Source organism: Dermochelys coriacea, chromosome 10 (assembly GCF_009764565.3).
Source record: "Dermochelys coriacea isolate rDerCor1 chromosome 10, rDerCor1.pri.v4, whole genome shotgun sequence".
Taxonomy (NCBI): domain Eukaryota; kingdom Metazoa; phylum Chordata; order Testudines; family Dermochelyidae; genus Dermochelys; species Dermochelys coriacea.
In genome coordinates this window covers 26,108,780-26,128,955 of record NC_050077.1, presented here as the reverse complement: position 1 = coordinate 26,128,955, position 20,176 = coordinate 26,108,780, and the positions used below count along the sequence as shown (strand labels likewise).

Below are 20,176 nucleotides of genomic sequence, written 5' to 3'. Positions count from 1 at the left end.
CTGAAACATAAGGGGATATATCCGTTGTAGAAATAAGTATAATATCTTATAACTGGGCATGTTCTCATTATTTAGAGAAAGATCTAATATTTGTATTAATCTAGTTGACCTCTTGGTCACCATGAGATCTTATAATGATGAGTTCCATAGGATAATTATGCATTATGTAAAACAAACAAAAAAACCATTTAACCCCTTTGTTGTAATAGTGGTAAAATTTGGTTCCTTTCATTTTTATTGCATGTCCCCTCCTTTTTTTTTTTTGTTGTATCATGATGAAGAAGGGTAAAGAGGGGCACCTCATTTACTTATTTTATGCACCTCCTATCATGTCTAAACAGTCCAAATCCTTTCAGTTTCTACCTTGTCGGGCTTTTTGTGTATCTAGTCATTTTTGTCAGTTGTCTCTGAAAGGTGACCAGAAATGAACAGGCTATTCTGGGCAGGGTGCACTTGACATATATAATCAATATGTGCATGTGAGGCCTGCTACTGCTTACCCTGAAAAACACACGATTTAAGAACCTGGGTTAAGATCAGGTTTGCTTCAGAACAGAGCTTCCTTTGGGGGGGAAGATGCCATCAGGGTTCAGCTCAGTTCAGCTCCTCTTTGAGCTGATTCTGCTCACCTACCCCTACCAATCTGGCAGGAGAGCGGGCCTGTATGATCCAGCTGGGACAAGTGAGGAGCAGGGGCAGTAGGTCACTGGGCGGGTGTCATTTCAACTCCAGCCAAGGGCTTGCCCAAGCACCTAAAGGCTGCCAAGTTCCTGCCTCGCCCCCTCTCCCTTCCTGAGACTTGGTACGCGCGGTAACACCAGCCAGCTTCTTTTCTGCTAGTTAAGCGAGCCGTGCCACTGCCTAAGGGCCCGCGCTGCGGTGCTGAGTGCCACCAGCCCCCCCCCCCCCCCGGGCTTCAAGGGGAGCTGGGTGTGCTCAGCACCTTGCCGGCGCCTCCGAGGCACTTGCCCCCAGGCGATGCTCAGAGTGGATTTGGGCGGGCTGCCCGCCCCCCCCCCCCCCCCCCAGCAGCGCTCGCCCTTCGCCCCTGCCCACGCTCCGCGAGCCTCCTCGCCAGCCAGCGCGCGCGCGCGCGCGCCCCGCCCCTTGGGGGGAGGCTGCCCGGGCCGCAGCCTCCGATTGGCCGGGCGGGGAGCGGGGCCGGGGGCGCGGATTGGCTGTGGCGAGCAGGGCTGGGCTGAGTGCGGGTTAAGGCGAGAGTGAGCCGCGGGGCCCTGGGGCTCTGTCTGCTCAGCCTGGAGCCGTGAAGGGTCCGCCCGCGGTGAGTGCGGAGTGGGGGGACCGCACGTCACGGCTGGGGCGGGAGGTCCAGGCCCTGGGGGAGGCAGGCTGCGAGCAGCCGGCCCTAGCGGGGCGGCCGGGCATCCCCAAACCTCCCTGCCGTGCGGGGCAGGGGGAGTCTGCTGGCCCGGCGCCCCTCAGCCCTGTGGGGAGCCTGCCGGGCACTGCTCAGAACCCGCCCCTCCCCCCCCCGCGAGCTGTTTCTGGGAACCCCCCCACCCCCGCCGCCGTCCCTGCCCTCCTCACAGCCCCTGCTTCAACCCGGGGGGGCTGCCGGGCTTATCCCCCCACCCCCGCCGCCGTCCCTGCCCTCCTCACAGCCCCTGCTTCAACCCGGGGGGGCTGCCGGGCTTATCCCCCCGCCCCGCCGCCGTCCCTGCCCTCCTCACAGCCCCTGCTTCAACCGGGGGGGGGCTGCTGGGGTTATCCCCCCGCCCCCGCCTCCGTCCCTGCCCTCCTCACAGCCCTGCTTCAAGGGGGGGGGCTGCTGGGGTTATCCCCCACCCCCGCCTCCGTCCCTGCCCTCCTCACAGCCCTGCTTCAACCCGGGGGGCTGCCGGGTATTCCCTCACCCCCGCCTCCGTCCTGCCCTCCTCACAGCCCCTCTTCAACTCCGGGGGGGGGGCTGCGGGCTTATCCCCCCACCCCCGCCTCCGTCCCTGCCCTCCTCACAGCCTTCTTCAACCCGGGGGGGGGCTGCCGGGCTTATCCCCCCGCCGCCGCCGTCCCTGCCCTCCTCACAGCCCCTTCTTCAACCCGGGGGGGGGGGCTGCCGGGCTTATCCCCCCACCCCCGCCTCCGTCCCTGCTCTCACAGCCCCTTCTTCAACCGGGGGGGGGGGGCTGCCGGGCTTATCCCCCCGCCTGATGCCGTCCCTGCCCTCCTCACAGCCCCTTCTTCAACCCGGGGGGGCTGCCGGGCTTATCCCCCCGTCCCCGCCTCCGTCCCTGCCCTCCTCACAGCCCCTTCTTCAACCCGGGGGGGCTGCCGGGCTTATCCCCCCGTCCCCGCCTCCGTCCCGGCCCTCCTCACAGCCCCTTCTTCAACCCGGGGGGGCGGCCGGGCTTATCCCCCCCACCCCCGCCTCCGTCCCTGCCCTCCTCACAGCCCCTTCTTCAACCGGGGGGGGCCGCCGGGCTTATACCCCCGCCGCGGTCCCTGCCCTTCTCATAGCCCCTGCTTCGACCCCGGAGGGGGGGGCTGCCGGGCTTATCCCTCTGCCTGTGTCCTGCTCCTCACAGTCCCTACTTCAACCCGGGGGGGGGGGGGGGGGACCTGCTGGGCTTATCCCATCACCCCTGCCTTCCCCAGCCCCTACTTCAACCCTAGGGCTCTCTGTCTCCATCCCTGCCCTCTTCACAGTCCCAACTAAAACCCAGGAGGGGGGAGCTGCCTCTGCCCCTGGCCCTGTCCTCCTTACAGTGTTTACTTTAACCCCCGGGGGTAGCGGCTGCTGGCGCCTTCTGCTCACCCAGCAGGTGGTGAGGCTGCTGGCACCCCGAGAGCTGCTGCAGGGTGCTGGCAGTGATCTTTGTGCCGTCCCCTTCTTACATGGTGGCCCCTTACCCAGTGTATGTGATTCAGGGGAGGGGAGTAGCGCTGTGGGGTTGATGCCCTTGCTTCTCCTCTGGGTACTGATGGCTGCTGTGGCATAGTTACATGCCTGGTGAGCTTTGCCAATTCTTGCCAAGGGGTCATGCTCTGCAGCAAATATGTGAAGCGAAGACCCATCCGTTTCTTCTTGAGGAAGACTGGTTACTTAGAGGCATGCTTTCCTCCAGCACCAGAGGAGACCACAGTGGAGTGGGGGGCAGAGTCCCAGAAATAGATCCAGGAGAAAAACCACTTCTGCACAAGGGTCCAACAAGGACAAAGACCCCCCACAATACACTGCAAACCTATTCCAAGAGCAGATCCAGTTGGTGAGGTGCTAGGAACCCTGGGATATGCCCCATAAATCCGAGCACCAAACATCTGTAATTGCAGTGCCACTGTGAATCGTGTGTATGTGGATACACAAGTACAGCATAGGTTGTGCTGTGATGGGCTTGGCTAACACGATCCCATGTGCTGGGCTTGGCTAACATGCATCTCCATGTGCCTGAGCCAAGATACAATACACCCTGCAGTGTAGACATACTCAAAATGACTACTCAAGATGACACAATCAGTGGCAAGATTAGATGTAAAACTGAGGGGTTCCCTGCTTCCCAAGGCAGGCAATTCCATCTCCTGAAATCCCCTTTTCTTTGTTTTTCAGTTTAAAGTCAAACTTAAGAATCCCCCATCTTTTAATCAAATGGAAACATTGCACGTAAATTTGTTGGAACCAACAGATTGACTGATCACATTTATATATATTGAAGTTATCTGTAAAAGTCATTATATTCTAAAACAGGTGGGCAAACTTTTTGGCCGAGGGCACATCTGGGTATGGAAATTGTATGGTGAGCTATGAATGCTACAGAAGGGATGTGGGAGGGGGTGAGGGCTCTGTATGGGGGGTGCAGGCTCGGGGTGGGGTCAGAAAGAGGTGTTCAGGGTTTGCAGGAGGAGATAGGGATGGGGACAGGGTGATGGGGGTGAGGGGGTGTAGGCTCTTGGATGGCTGGGGATGAGGGTTGGGGGTCAGGAGGGCTCCAGGCTAGGACTGAGGGGTTTGGAGGGCAGGAGGGGGATCAGGGCTGGGGCAGGGGGTTGGGGCGTGAGGGGGGTCAGGGATGCAGGCTCTGGGCGGTGCTTACATCAAGCAGCTCCTGGAAGCTGTGGCATGTCCTCCCTCTAGCTCCTACGTGGAGGCACAGCCAAGCGGCTCTGCACGCTGACCTGTCTGCAGGTGCTTCCTCTGCAGCTCCCATTGGCCGCGGTTCTTGGCCAATAGGAGCTGCGAAGGCAGCACTTGGGGCAGGGGTAGAGTGCGGAGCCCCCTGGCTGCCCCATGCATAGGAGGTGGAGGAGGGAAAATGCTTCTGCTTCCAGGAGCTGTGCGGAGCAGGGCAAGCCCAGACCCCACTCCCTGCGGGAGTTTGAGGGCCGGATTAAAATGTCTGAAGGGCCGGATGCAGCCCCCGGGCTGTAGTTTTCCCACCCCTGTCCTGAAACCTGTCAGTTATTGGCTGTACAACATCAGTTCCCATCAAACAAAGCTAGGACATCTGCTTTCTTGCTTTGAACTTAATGAATTAACTCCTTCTCTTCACTCTTGGTGTGAATTTAAGTGTGTATGTGTGTAATATTATAAAGAGCATAGATATCTTGTAGGGAGACTAAATCTTCATGGAAGAGAGTCCAAGGGAAGGTGTGAGGCATTTTCCCATTACTATTTTATATAGTATAAAGTATATGGTATATCCAGGAAGGTTCTAAACTGAAGGAACTAAATACTTTGCAACTGCCAATTTATCAGTACCATGGTTTCCTTCAAGGAGGCTCATTGAATGGTGTGTGTTATTCCCCAAAAGAAAGATCTTTGTGCCAGTGATCATCAGCCTTCTAGATACTATGGGAGTCTGAACCAAACACCCTGTGATCTTTTTCCATATGGGCATAGTTGGTAGTAGAAGAGCTGGGCATTTATCTTCATCTGATAGGAGAAAGACCAGTGAGGGCAGCTGTTAATCATATGTAGGACTATTCCTGCTGTGTCCCTGGAGAGAGAAGAACTTTAAGTACAGTGCGGTATTGTCTCTCTAGAGTATGTAGATTAAAGGGCCATTAATCCACCACATAGATAGTTAATATGGTGGGCCTATTATTTGGAAAGGATAAATAAATAACTTATAGAACAGCTACTTCCTTTCATAGACAATGCCAACTATCTTGTTCCATCTCTCTGATTTATTTTAAATCTCCTTTCTTCATGGACTGTTTTGTACACTGACAAGTTTCTGTTAGATGCTGGAGCTGCTATCAGCAAGTGACATACTCTTTCAGTGATTCAGGGTTCAAGTCATCTATCCCAGACTGCACGTGTTTTGTGATGTATTTTATTAGATCACAATAGTGCACCCAGAACATAGTCCCGTTGTCTGAGGGGCAGGAAAAAGGTAAAAACAACGTTGTTGGTGGGCATATGTTATTTGTACTAAAATAAGAGTTCTGGGTTTTTCCACGGCCTGGAAAATGGCTAAAAGTCAAAATATTGTCATAAATTCTTTCTTTGTAACTTTTAACCTCTTTTCTGATTTATGGGAGCTGGAGTCTGTATCATGCCTCAGTGCTAGTTCCTGACCCCACCCCCTTTGGAAAAGTAGGATCCTGCTCCTCAGGTCTCCCTCAGTCCCCCATCCTTAAGGGAGGCAGGTACTACTTAGAAACCTAGCAAAACAAACAGGACATTTAGGAGGTGGTTAATCATTTGTGTGCCTGTTCCTGTATAGGAGTACTTGTGGCACCTTAGAGACTAACAAATTTATTAGAGCATAAGCTTTCGTGAGCTACAGCTCACTTCATCGATGCATTCGATGAAGTGAGCTGTAGCTCACGAAAGCTTATGCTCTAATAAATTTGTTAGTCTCTAAGGTGCCACAAGTACTCCTTTTCTTTTTGCGAATACAGACTAACACGGCTGCTACTCTGAAACCTGTTCCTGTATAGTAAATTGGGTTAGTGCCCTGTGGGGATGTGCTCCCTGGTGCAAATGGACCTTAGAAGGCATGGTTTTTGGCACATTCTGTGCTAAACCCATTGCATTTGTTAGCTTTGTGATAAAAGACCACAGCCATCTGTCTACCTCTTGAAATCCACCCACAAATGCAGAAAATCAGAGTAGCTTGTGCGCTTAGATGGTAAGAAAGTTTACTCCATTGAATTTTTTAAAAATGTTGTTTTAATATTTTAGTAAACATTTGCATAGACTTGCTAAATGTGACCGACAGATCAGACAAACTGGCTATTGCAGTGTTGTTAGTTTCTCATTCTGTTCCATGAAATTACATATTGCAGCACTGTAGAATAAATGATCACATGGTTCCTTGGACTGTGACACATGGATGTGCAGTGGTAAATCCCTCTGTCCCTATTGTGTGTGGATTTTAGTCTTTCTCTCCATAGTACTTTGTAGCTGCCATAGTGACAGGCACTGCAGTGAAAATGTTCCTGTATAGCTGCTTTTCCAGCTCAGGCTGTTGAATCTGTTCATTCTTCTACTACGTCAGATCAGGGAATTTTTCACCACCTGCCTTAGTGAATGTATGTTGGAGACACTGCTGAAAGCTTTTCACTTATAGTATCAAGGATGCACATCTTGCTCCTAGTTACGAGGCTGGCTTTTATAAAAGACAGTGCTACAGCGTGCTAGCTAAAGTGCTGTGCTTACTGGGCGTGCTGCAAAATTGTTTATTGCACAAAGAGAAAGTAGAGGATCAGGTATATGAACTCACAATGTTTTGGTTACTGATACAGAATTTCCCTCAAACCCAAATAGCTCGCCTGCCTTAGATTATCTTGCACAGACCTTTCAAAGGATCCGTCACAGGTATATGTCTGAATATTAATACGAAAAAGAAGCATTTGTTCAGATGAGTGGCTTTATTGTGCTGCATAAAGCTTGTGTTTTTGCCTCTGGGTCTAAAATGTGTAAGTCCTTGGAACTGCAGCTCATTTCCTTTTCTGTGGCAAGATTCTGGGCCGTTTAAAGGCAAGAAAGCTCAAGATTCCATGTATTGGAGCTTTAATCAGTAAATCTCATCATTGAAAAAACACATATAGTTAATTTACCCAAAAACATAAATAAATCCTGACCTTTTCAAACTTTCCTCATCCATGTGCCACAGAGTTGGCTATGTTTATTCTGTAGAGCTTTATACCCCTGATTCAGTTAATTAAATCTTAGTTCAGAAATCAATGCCAGGACACAGCTATTCTGTAAGGCCTGCAAAATTTACCAGATTTTTGAATGATGCTTTACCTGCCAAGACTATAGTTCAGGGGTCTTTTTCTCTTGTAGCAGCTATTGCTGTTAGCATTTTGTTGCAAACTGCTTTCTTAATGTTGGGATGGTCTTAGCTTTTGCAAGGGAAATTCAGAATTCTGAACTCAGATGCAAACGTATAAATAACCTACACAATCACTTCCTCTTATTTTTTCAATGAATTTACTTCTGAGTTTACACATGTGCCCTAGTAATGATCTCAGGCCCCAATCTTCAGTCTAATATTGTCAGTAGACCCTTGTTTGACTGGAGTCCTGTTGCTGCAAGATATCCTCAATGCCGGACTCTCTAGCTACCACATCCCTCCACAATAGGATACAGTTAAATGTTTTCAACCACTTTTACCACAAGCCAACATTTTCACACTTTGGTGCCTGTCACAGGGTAGCTGATCTTTGTGAGTAGACCAATGCCAGCTCGCTTGGGTCAGAGAAGGTAGGCCACAATGAGCCAATTAAAGGAGGCCTGGCTACACCTAGGGCTATAAAGGCCTGTTGGAGCACAAAGAGGAATGACTGGAACAGGCTGTGCCTGGGAAGAGGAACTATGGAGAAGAGGGGCTGACTCTGGGGGTGGGTCCCTGGAACAAGGGGCTAAGTGCTCAGGGAGGTAGCCCTGTGGTAAGTGTTCCAGAAAGGGAGCAAAGCTGGTTGTGAGAAGGAAGCTAGTTGAAAAGGAAGCTGTCTGGAACTGGGAAGCTGTGAAAAGAAAAGGACGTGTGGCACCTTAGAGACTAACAAATTTATTTGAGCATAAGCTTTCGTGAGCTACAGCTCACTTCATCTGATGCATTCAGTGGAAAATACAGTGGGGAGTTTTATATATAAGGAGAACATGAAACAATGGATGTTACCATACACACTGTAAGGAGAGTGATCAGGTAAGGTGAGCTATTACCAGCAGGAATAAAGGCAAGAAAGCTCCGGGGGTGGGGGGAGGGGAAAACCTTTTGTAATAGTAATCAAGGTGGGCCATTTCCAGCAGTTGACAAGAACGTCTGAGGAACAGTGTGGTGAGGAGTGGGGGGAGAGCTTTACTTTGTGTAATGACCCATCCACTTCCAGTCTTTATTGAAGCCTAAGTTAATTGTATCCAGTTTGCTGAATTGGAATTAATTTGCAGTCTCTTGTTGGAGTCTGTTTGTTTTTAAAGTTTTTTTTGTTGAAGAATTGCCACTTTTAGATCTGTAATCAAGTGACCGGAGAGATTGAAGTGTTCTCCGACTGGTTTTTGAATGTTATAATTCTTGACGTCTGATTTGTGTCCATTCATTCTTTTACATAGAGACTGTCCAATTTGGCCAATGTATATGGCAGAGGGGCATTGCTGGCACATGATGGCATATATCACATTGGTAGATGCGCAGGTGAACAAGCCTCTGATAGTGTGGCTGATGTGATTAGGCCCTATGATGGTGTCCCCTGAATAGATATGTGGACAGAATTGGCAACGGGCTTTGTTGCAAGGATAGGTTCCTGGGTTAGTGGTCTACTGTGTGTTGTGTGGTTGCTGGTGAGTATTTGATTCAGGTTGGCGGGGCTGTCTGTAAGCAAGGACTGGCCTGTCTCCCAAGATCTGTGAGAGTGATGGATCGTCCTTCAGGATAGGTTGTAGATCTTTGATGATGCATTGGAGAGGTTTTAGTTGGGGGCTGAAGGTGATGGCTAGTGGCATTCTGTTATTTTCTTTGTTGGGCCTGTCCTGTAGTAGGTAACTTCTGGGTACTCTTCTGGCTCTGTCAATCTGTTTCTTCACTTCAGCAGGTGGGTACTGTAGTTGTAAGAATGCTTGATAGAGACCTTGTAGGTGTTTGTCTCTGTCTGAGGGATTGGAGCAAATGCAGTTGTATCGTAGAGCTTGGCTGTAGACAATGGATCGTGTGGTATGATCTGGATGAAAGCTAGAGGCATGTAGGTAGGAATAGCGGTCAGTAGGTTTCCGAGATAGGGTGGTGTTTGTGACCATCGTGTATTAGCACCGTAGTGTCCAGGAAGTGGATCTCTCATGTGGAGTGGTCCAGGCAGAGGTTGATGGTGGGATGGAAATTGTTGAAATCATGGTGGAATTTCTCAAGGGCTTCTTTTCCATGGGTCCAGATGATGAAGATGTCACCAATGTAGCGCAAGTAGAGTAGGGGCATTAGGGGACAAGAGCTGAGGTAGCATTGTTCTAAGTCGGCCATAAAAATGTTGGCATACTGTGGGGCCATGCGGGTACCCATGGCAGTGCCGCTGATTTGAAGATATACATTGTTCCCCAAATATGAAATAGTTATGGGTGAGGACAGAGTCACAAAGTTCAGCCACCAGGTTTGCAGTGACATTCTCGGGGATACTGTTCCTGACGACTTGTAGTCCATCTTTGTGTGGAATGTTGTGTAGAGGGCTTCTACATCCATAGTGGCTAGGATGGTGTTTTCAGGAAGATCACCGATGGATTGTAGTTTCCTCAGGAAGTCAGTGGTGTCTCGAAGATAGCCGGGAGTGCTGGTAGCGTAGAAGAGGAGGCCATGGAACCCGAAGAGAAAGGGTGAGCTGAGGATAGAAGTGATGTGTGTGGGGGCATGGAAGGTCACGTTCTTGCACACACATGCACCCCTCTTCCCCCCCGATTTCTGACTTCTGTTTGGCCCTGCTCCCTGAAGTCTTGATGTAGTGGGGAAGAGCAGTGGTGTGTCTCCTTGGCTGGGCAATAGGACATGGAAAAACTACTATATTAGGTGTATAGCTATAATTATTGTTGCAAGACGTTTGTTTATAATCCTGTTATCTGTGTGTTTGCTTACTTGTATTACTGGGGGGGAAAAAAAAAAGTTTCCATGTCGGCTCTCAGCCAAAAGGTCAATTGCTTTCTGCAAGTTTAAGTAGAAATATGTTTAGCTCTTTTGAACTGTGAGGATGAAGTCTTCCCCCCCGGGATAAAAAAAATAAAAAATTGCCACACTTTTTTACACAGTTTACTCGAAATGACTGAACTTTGAAAATTGGCATATGTCCAGTACTCATCTTGGAATATTTCCATGATTCAAATCTGGGGAGGGAAATTGATTGGATAATAGTGAAGAGGCTGAGTAATCACTTTTTGAGCAATACTCACTTGGCATCTGCTAAGATTTATTCTTGGAGCATAATTAAACCCTGCCCCGTTTGTAACATGAATGACGACAATTGAACTATTGCACAGCTCAGCAGACCCAAGAGCTGCTGCTGGGACAGTCTGCATAAGGGAGATACGGCTGTGTGTTTTTCAGTGAAACATTTCCAAATAAAATAACAGCATGGGCAGGAGACAGTGATCCTGAAAAAATTGCACATCCTTTGATTGTTGTAGTTTGGGTTGCATTCCTCTGTGAAATTTTCAGCATCAACTGAGAAAATTGGATTGAGTCTTCCCGTTGATCCATTGACAATGTGGCTTGTTACAGCTTGATTTGTTCTGATTGTAAATGTCTTGTACAGACAGCATTCAGAAATGTTCAATACATTTTACTTGCACTTTCCCTTCATTTCCCTTCTGCCTTCTCTCCTCCTACGCTATTGATGGGGCCAGAACAAAACTTTTTCCTGAAGTCCTCCAGATTATCTGCAGTGTAGTGTCCTTCCAGAGTCATGTGGGCAGATCTTTTCCACACATACCTTCTCAAGGCCTCGAACCTCTTTTGATAAATCCTCCCATCTCTAGTCTTGGCAACACTATTCCTTCTTTTGACAAATTTTTCTGTTCCTAACACTGGTCCAGCTCCTCCAGTGGGAGTGCTAATGGAGACAACGCAATAGTGTTTTTACCACTGTGTCTCATAAATTTGCTTTGAGCAGGCTTTGTGTTGGGGGCCACCTGAAATCCTGTCTGCTTCTCCATTCATTGCCACCTGTAGAATAGCTGAAGCAGTTTTTGCAACCGTGAGAGACTTTTCCAGTTAAAAGGCTAATGTAGATCTGGCATTTGACTATATAAGACAGGAGATACTGCAGGTAGACATTCTCTCTACAGGGGCCAGGAGAGGTTGGAAGAGCATGTGTTGGACCTTTGCAGGGATAGGCTCTCTAGATTGAAAGAGCTGGTGACATGGAAAACAAGGTTGGAAAAGAGGAGAGAGAAAACTGGGAGATATGGACAGAAAAGGAAGGGAGAGAATCTGTCCCACCAGAGCTCTCACCTGTGACCTTCATCTCTCATGGTAAGTGCAGGTTCAGGAAAGCCAGTTCAGATATCTAAGTTGTCCAGTACTTCCAAATCACTTGACCTAAGGTGGTGTATGTATATGTGTGATAGTTTTGTACATATAGGTTGGGGGGCTCGAAAGTAGAGGAGTATCATCAAAGAATGTGAACATTTCTGTGAGGTACATACTTCTGTCTAGCACAAATTCTTTTTTTACTCCATAAACTAAATGTGGGTGCAGAATTTCTTCAGAACTCCCTTCAAATTAGAATATTCTCTTTATTAATAACTAAATGAGACTGGTTTTTGCAACCTTGTTTTTTCTATTGTAGCCTGATCAGTTAGTGGTTGTCACATAGAAAGAACAGTAAGTGGGGACCTGGGGAGGGAAATAGAGCAATGAAAGTATTTTCACAGTGCTCCATTTTTGCACTTTATTGGGGTATTTGAATCAACTTTCAGGTGTCAACTTGACGTCCATCTGTAATCTTCATATCAACGAAGAGAAAAGCTGCTTTTGGAAATTGGTATCCTGGCACTGCCTGGACTCTTGCCTAGTTCATTTTCCTGTAATCTGGGATCCCAGAAGACTGATTGTATTCAACAAGATTTAGCAGTACCCTTTCCCCTTTAAGCATCGTGCCCACTAAAATCTGAGCTCGTGCTTAGTACATTAATGAATGCAGAAAGGGTGAACTGTTTGTGTGTTGCAACAAATCACTAAGGGGAATGCAAAAAGTAGGAATCAGTAATGTCAGGAAAGTGAAAGAACAGTGTACTTCTGTACAACATCCAACACAATGGGGCCCCAATCCGACTGAGGCCCCTGGGCATTGCCATAAAATAAATATTTACTGCTACCAAAGCGGAGGACTGTGCAGGTGAATTGTATAAGCTTCCTGATAGCATAGCATTGCAGATGCACCTCATTCCTAACCTGCAATCTCTTGTGTAGTTTATTGGTAATATAAATTATTAGGATAGAACTTAGAGACCCAAGCTGAGCTAAATCTTGACCCTATTGTGCTAGACACTGCACAAATATATAGTGAGACACAGCCCCAACACCAAAGACTGACAACAAAGTGGGAGGGGAAGAATAAATCATACAAGCAGAGTGAACAAAGATATTGTTTGTAGCATGGGCAATTATTTTTCAAATTAATCTGGCAGCGCCACTTTACATTCTATGCCTAAAATGTGGGTTGGCAAATCCATTCTTCCTTGTAACCTGTATTTCTACCCCTGGCCCAGACGACATATTCTATTACATGATGCTATTTCAATGACTCTCTGATGTGCATGAATTAAAATTGGGACACCAGGAAGTGTAGTGGGGGAAATAAATTCTGAATAGCTCAGTGGGTAGGTCTGATTGTGTTTAAAATAATGGTTGCCTTGCTTGGGGTTAGAGGAAGTTAATATGCTAGTTTAAAAAGCTATTTAGAAATCAGTGTTAGGATATAGATGTAAAGGCCTATACTTTAGGAATGTAGGTATATGTTTATTATTTAGCTGGTTATAGAGGTATAAAAGAAAACTAAAATCACTGCTTGCTTGTGTAAGGGCCTTCTTTCACTGTGACAGTCTGAGGCCCTTTCCTCAGTGTATTTTCCACTGAATGCATCCGATGAAGTGAGCTGTAGCTCACAAAAGCTTATGCTCAAATAAATTTGTTAGTCTCTAAGGTGCCACGAGTACTCCTTTTCTTTTTGTGAATACAGACTAACATGGCTGCTACTCCGAAACCTGTTCTTAAGCTAAGGCCTTTGGCTAAGCAGCGGGAGCAGCCATAAACTGGGAAGCGTATGGTTACATCCTTACATTTCAAACTAGTTATATTGAAATAAGGGAATCTGGGGCTGTTAGAAAGGTGAAACGATTTATTACCTCCAGAGAAAGGGAAGAGCCTAGAAGAAAAGGAAATTTAGTTTGATAGTTTTCTGTTTGGTAAGAATTTACTTATCAATAGACAGGTTTCAGAATAGCAGCTGTGTTAGTCTGTATTCGCAAAAAGAAAAGGAGTACTTGTGGCACCTTAGAGACTAACAAATTTATTAGAGCATAAGCTTTCGTGAGCTACAGCTCACTTCGGATGCATTTGGTGGAAAATACAGAGGGAAGATTTATATACACACACAGAGAACATGAAACAATGGATTTTATCATACACACTGTAAGGAGAGTGATCACTTAAGATGAGCCATCACCAGCAGCGGGGGGGGGGGGGGGGGGGGGGGGGGGGGGGGGGGGGGAAAACCTTTCATTGACAAGCAAGGTAGGCTATTTCCAGCAGTTAACAAGAACAATTGAGGAACAGTGGGGGGTTGGGGTGGGGGGAGAAATAACAGGGGGAACAGTTTTACTTTGTGTAATGACTCATCCATCCCAGTCTCCATTCAAGCCTAGTTAATTGTATCCAGTTTGCAAATTAATTCCAATTCAGCAGTCTCTCCTTGGAGTCTGTTTTGGAATTTTTTTGTTGAAGAATTGCCACTCTTAGGTTTGTATCGAGTGACCAGAGAGATTGAAGTGTTCTCCGACTGGTTTTTAAATGTTATAATTCTTGACGTCTGATTTGTGTCCATTTATTCTTTTACGTAGAGACTGTCCAGTTTGACCAATGTACATGGCAGAGGGGCATTGCTGGCAACATGATGGCATATATCACATGGTGGATGCGTAGGTGAACGAGTCTTTGATAGTGTGGCTGATGTGATTAGGCCCTACGATGGTGTCCCCTGAATAGATATGTGGACAGAGTTGGCAACGGGCTTTGTTGCAAGGATAGGTTCCTGGGTTAGTGGTTCTGTTGTGTGGTGTGTGGTTGCTGGTGAGTATTTGCTTCAGATTGGGGGGCTGTCTGTAAGCAAGGACTGGCCTATCTCCCAAGATGTGTGAGAGTGATGGGTCGTCCTTCAGGATAGGTTGCAGATCCTTGATGATGCGTTGGAGAGGTTTTAGTTGGGGGCTGAAGGTGATGGCTAGTGGCGTTCTGTTATTTTCCTTGTTGGGCCTGTCCTGTAGTGGGTGACTTCTGGGTACTCTTCTGGCTCTGTCAATCTGTTTCTTCACTTCAGCAGGTGGGTATTGTAGTTGTAGGAATACATGATAGAGATCTTGTAGGTGTTTGTCTCTGTCTGAGGGTTGGAGCAAATGCGGTTGTATCGTAGAGCTTGGCTGTAGACAATGGATCGTGTGGTATGATCTGGATGAAAGCTAGAGGCATGTAGGTAGGAATAGCGGTCAGTAGGTTTCCGATATAGGGTGGTGTTTATGTGACCATCGCTTATTAGCACCATAGTGTCCAGGAAGTGGATCTCTTGTGTGGACTTGTCCAGGCAGAGGTTGATGGTGGGATGGAAATTGTTGCAATCATGGTGGAATTCCTCAAGGGCTGCTTTTCCATGGGTCCGGATGATGATGATGTCATCAATGTAGCGCAAGGAGAGTAGGGGCATTAGGGGAAATAATTCATATTATGCTGAGGAAAGCAGCGAGCTCGCTGCCTACCCCCACTGGGACAGCAAGGGCAGCGCTGAGCACAGTGGGAGCTGAGACCCCAGCTGAGAGGGGGAGACACAGGCAGGGCAGGGGATCTGTGGGGAGTGGCAAGGTGCTTGGTAAGGGAAGTTTGGATGAGCCTAGGCAGCCTTGTGAGCTGATGGCTTTGTCTAGTCAGCAGTGTGGGAAGGCGAGGAGAGTGGAACATGAGTGTCCCTGGACCTTACCTGTTACCTGGGTGGAGAAGTGTGACAGTGAAGGAAATAATGTTTTTTCCACCAAATGCATCCGATGAAGTGAGCTGTAGCTCACGAAAGCTTATGCTCTAATAAATTTGTTAGTCTCTAAGGTGCCACAAGTACTCCTTTTCTTTTTGCGAATACAGACTAACACGGCTGCTACTCTGAAACCTAGAATCACCAAATGTGTGTGTGTCTGTGTTTGGGGACACAGAGAAAGAATTAGTCCAGAATGAAGAGATGGGTGAAAACCCAAGATTCCTGCTTGAATAATTTATTTCCTCAGGTTACTGCATGAGAGAGATGAGAGCGCCTTGTTATATACAATGACTTGGACAATGGGTTTACAAGGGACAGTCAAAATTTGGGCAACTGCTTCAAAGTGATGCTTCAATCTTGGCAATTTTAAAAAGCAAGTGCAGTTAAATAATATAAGAACGGTCTTAATGGGTCAGACCAAAAGTCCATCTAGCCCAGTATCCTGTCTTCCGACAGTGGCCAATGCCAGGTGCCCCAGAGGGAATGAACAGAACAGGTAATCATCAAGTGATCCATCCCCTGTCGCCCATTCCCAGCCTCTGGCAAACAGAGGCTAGGGACCCCATTCTTGTCCATCCTGGCTAATAGCCATTGATGTACCTATCCTTCATGAACTTACCTAGTTCTCTTTTGAACCCTGTTATTGTCTTGGGAGTTCTACAGGTTGACTGCATTGTGTGAAAAAATACTTCCTTATGTTTGTTTTTAAATCTGCTGCCTATTAATTTCATTTGGTGACCCCTAGTTCTTGTGATATAAGGAGTAAATAACACTTCCTTATTTACTTTCTCCACACCAGTCATGATTTTAAAGACCTCTATCATAATCCCCCCAGAGTCATCTCTTTTCCAAGATGAAAAGTCCCAGTCTTTTTAATCTCTCCTCATACGGCAGCCATTCCATAACCTTAATAATTTTTGTTGTCCTTTTCTGAACCTGTTCCAATTCCAATAGGTCTTTTTTGATTTGGCGACCAGATCTGCACACAGTATTCAAGATATGGGTGTACCATGGATTTATTTAGAGGCAACATGATATTTTTGGTCTTATTATCTATTCCTTTCTTAATAATTCCCAACATTCTGTTTGCTTTTTTGACTTCTGCTGCACATTGAGTGGATGGTTTTCCGAGAACTATCCACAATGACTCCAAGATCTCTTTCTTGAGTGGTATCAGCTAATTTAGATACCATCATTTTATATGTATAGTTGGGATTATGTTTTCCAATGTGCATTACTTTGCATGTATCAACTTTGAATTTCATCTGCCGTTTTGTTGCCCAGTGACCCAGTTTTGAGAGATCCTTTTGTAGCTCTTTGCAGTCTGCGTAGGACTTAACTATCTTGAGGTAACTATCTTGAGTATCCTCAGCAAATTTTGCCACCTCACTGTTTACCCCCTTTTCCAGATCATTTATGGTTATGTTGAATAGAACTGGTCCAAGTATAGATCGCTGGGGGACACTGCTATTTACTGGGTATCTAGCTGGTGAATCTTGCCCATATGCTCAGGGTTTAGCTGATCGCCATATTTGGGGTTGGGAAGGAATTTTCCTTCAGGGCAGATTAGAAGAAGCCTTGGAGTTTTTTCGCCTTCCTCTGTAGCATGGGGCACGGGTCACTTGCTGGAGGATTCTCTGCTCCTTGAAATCTTTAAACCACAATTTGAGGACTTCAGTAGCTCAGACATAGGTGAGAGGTTTTTTGCAGGAGTGGGTGGGTGAGATTCTGTGGCCTCCGTTGTGCAGGAGGTCAGACTAGATGATCATAATGGTCCCTTCTGACCGTAGTATCTATGAATCTATGAAAACTGACCATTCCTCCCCTTTGTTTCCTGTCTTTTAACCAGTTACCAATCCATGAAAGGACCTTCCCCCATTCCCAGCTGCTTTCTTTTTGGTGGAATAATTGTAGGTGACACACCTTTTAGTACTATTTTTTTCTTCCCATTCTTAAAGCCAGAAAAACTTTTTTTTTCATGTCTTTCTGCAGCCACAGGAAGTGAGCAACTGTTCTTGTTCTTTAATTGTAATCAGTATCCTAATTATTAAATGACCACACATGCAGGTGCAATGTCTCCATTTCAACCCAAAGGGTGAGATTCTGATCTCAGTAAATAAGAGAAGTAACTGTGGACTTACACTTCTGTAACTGAGATCAGAATCAGGCCCTCAGTCTCTGCAGTCAGGCCCGCCAGGGGAGGGGGATGGCAAAGGGGTCAATTGCCCAGGGACCTGGCAGCAGATGAGATAGATAAGGTTTTGTTGTTGTATTTTTAATAAAAAAGATAAAGAAATCCAGTTTCCTCCTGCTGCTGCTCTGTACAGAGCACCATCCCTCATTTTGACAGTAACAGTTTGCCAGAGTGCTGCTTGCACCCTACTGGTCTGGCAGAGCATCAGCAACAGCAGCCTGGGAACCACAGAGCTTGCTGCCTCCTCTGGCTGCTCTGGAGCCACTGTGCCTGCCATACTGGCTCTCTGGCTGTGGGGCTGAGGACATGGAGACTTAAAGAGGAACAAGCTCCCTCTGCGCTACCAGATTTCCTCCCCAAGGTCTGCAGCCCCTTGCCAAACACAAGGCAGCAAGTTCAGCCACCCAGTTGAGCCGCCCTAAGTTTGCTGAGAGGCAGCCAGGGCTAGCCCTCCCTTCACTGCAGCTAGCACTGGCTGATGAGCCACTATCATGAGCACAGGATGTGGCGGGGGGCCACCTTTGACCACATTAAATGTGGTCAAAATCCACAAATGGCTCTAATATAATGGATTTCTACATTCCAGTTAGTAAGCTGGCATTGCAGGCATGCAATGGTGTTCCCAAAGCATGTCATAAAACTTCAGCTTCTGATTAACTAGAAGCAGCAAGGGAGGAGGTGCAGGCTGCAGTATTTCTTGTTCAACATTTCAGTAGATTATCAAAGGATATTGACTTGGCAGTGTCTAGTAAAATTACTTTATTATTAAATCCTACATTCAAGTCTCACTTATAATGTATACTTTATGGGTGAGAGGATAAACTTTGGACTGTCACCTTTTTTGAGCAGGTTTCAGAGTAGCAGCCGTGTTAGTCTGTATTCGCAAAAAGAAAAGGAGTACTTGTGGCACCTTAGAGACTAACAAATTTATTAGAGCATAAGCTTTCGTGAGCTACAGCTCACTTCATCGGATGCATTTGGTGGAAAAAACAGAGGAGAGATTTATATACACACACACAGAGAACATGAAACAATGGGTTTATCATACACATTGTAAGGAGAGTGATCACTTAAGATAAGCCATCACCAACAGCAGGGGGGGGAAAGGAGGAAAACCTTCCATGGTGACAAGCAGGTAGGCTAATTCCAGCAGTTAACAAGAATATCCGAGGAACAGTGGGGGGTGGGGTGGGAGGGAGAAATACCATGGGGAAATAGTTTTACTTTGTGTAATGACTCATCCATTCCCAGTCTCTATTCAAGCCTAAGTTAATTGTATCCAGTTTGCAAATTAATTCCAATTCAGCAGTCTCTCGTTGGAGTCTGTTTTTGAAGCTTTTTGTTGAAGTATAGCCACTCTTAGGTCTGTGATCGAGTGACCAGAGAGATTGAAGTGTTCTCCAACTGGTTTTTGAATGTTATAATTCTTGACGTCTGATTTGTGTCCATTCATTCTTTTACGTAGAGACTGTCCAGTTTGGCCAATGTACATGGCAGAGGGGCATTGCTGGCACATGATGGCATATATCACATTGGTAGATGCGCAGGTGAACGAGCCTCTGATAGTGTGGCTGCTGTGATTAGGCCCTATGATGGTATCCCCTGAATAGATATGTGGACAGAGTTGGCAACGGGCTTTGTTGCAAGGATAGGTTGCTGAGTTAGTGGTTCTGTTGTGTGGTGTGTGGTTGCTGGTGAGTATTTGCTTCAGATTGGGGGGCTGTCTGTAAGCAAGGACTGGTCTGTCTCCCAAGATCTGAGAGAGCGATGGCTCGTCCTTCAGGATAGGTTGTAGATCCTTGATGATGCGTTGGAGGGGTTTTAGTTGGGGGCTGAAGGTGATGGCTAGTGGCGTTCTGTTGTTTTCTTTGTTGGGCCTGTCCTGTAGTAGGTGACTTCTGGGTACTCTTCTGGCTCTGTCAATCTGTTTCTTCACTTCAGCAGGTGGGTACTGTAGTTGTAGGAATGCATGATAGAGATCTTGTAGGTGTTTGTCTCTGTCTGAGGGGTTGGAGCAAATGCGGTTATATCGTAGCGCTGGCTGTAGACAATGGATCGAGTGGTATGATCTGGATGAAAGCTAGAGGCATGTAGGTAGGAATAGCGGTCAGTAGGTTTCCGATATAGGGTGGTGTTTATGTGACCATCGCTTATTAGCACCGTAGTGTCCAGGAAGTGGATCTCTTGTGTGGACTGGTCCAGGCTGAGTTTCTTGAGGAAACTACAGTCCATTGGTGATCTTCCTAAAAACACCATCCTAGCCACTATGGATGTAGAAGCCCTCTACACCAACATTCCACACAAAGATGGACTACAAGCCGTCAGGAACAGTATCCCCGATACTGTCACGGCTAACATGGTGGCAGAACTTTGTGACTTTGTCCTGACCCATAACTATTTCACATTTGGTGACAATGTATACCTTCAAATCAGCGGCACTGCGATGGGTACCCGCATGGCCCCACAGTATGCCAACATTTTTATGGCTGACTTAGAACAACGCTTCCTCAGCTCTCGTTCCCTATGCCCCTACTCTACTTGCGCTACATTGATGACATCTTCATCATCTGGACCCATGGAAAGAAGCTCTTGAGGAATTCCACCATGATTTCAACAATTTCCATCCCACCATCAACCTCAGCCTGGACCAGTCCACACAAGAGATCCCCTTCCTGGACACTACGGTGCTAATAAGCGATGGTCACATAAACACCACCCTATATCGGAAACCTACTGACCGCTATTCCTACCTACATGCCTCTAGCTTTCATCCAGATCATACCACTCGATCCATTGTCTACAGCC

General features: G+C 47.0%; 1 protein-coding gene across 1 annotated transcript in view; it reads left to right on the top strand.

Annotated features, from left to right (window-relative positions):
- Nucleotides 1–1,175: 1,175 nt before the first annotated feature.
- Nucleotides 1,176–20,176, top strand: part of ABAT (4-aminobutyrate aminotransferase) — a 144,315-nt gene continuing 125,314 nt past the window's right edge. Inside the window, exon 1 of the mRNA XM_038420038.2 lies at nucleotides 1,176–1,282. The gene's annotated coding sequence lies outside the window, so the exon portion shown is untranslated. The remainder of the gene's footprint in view (nucleotides 1,283–20,176) is intronic.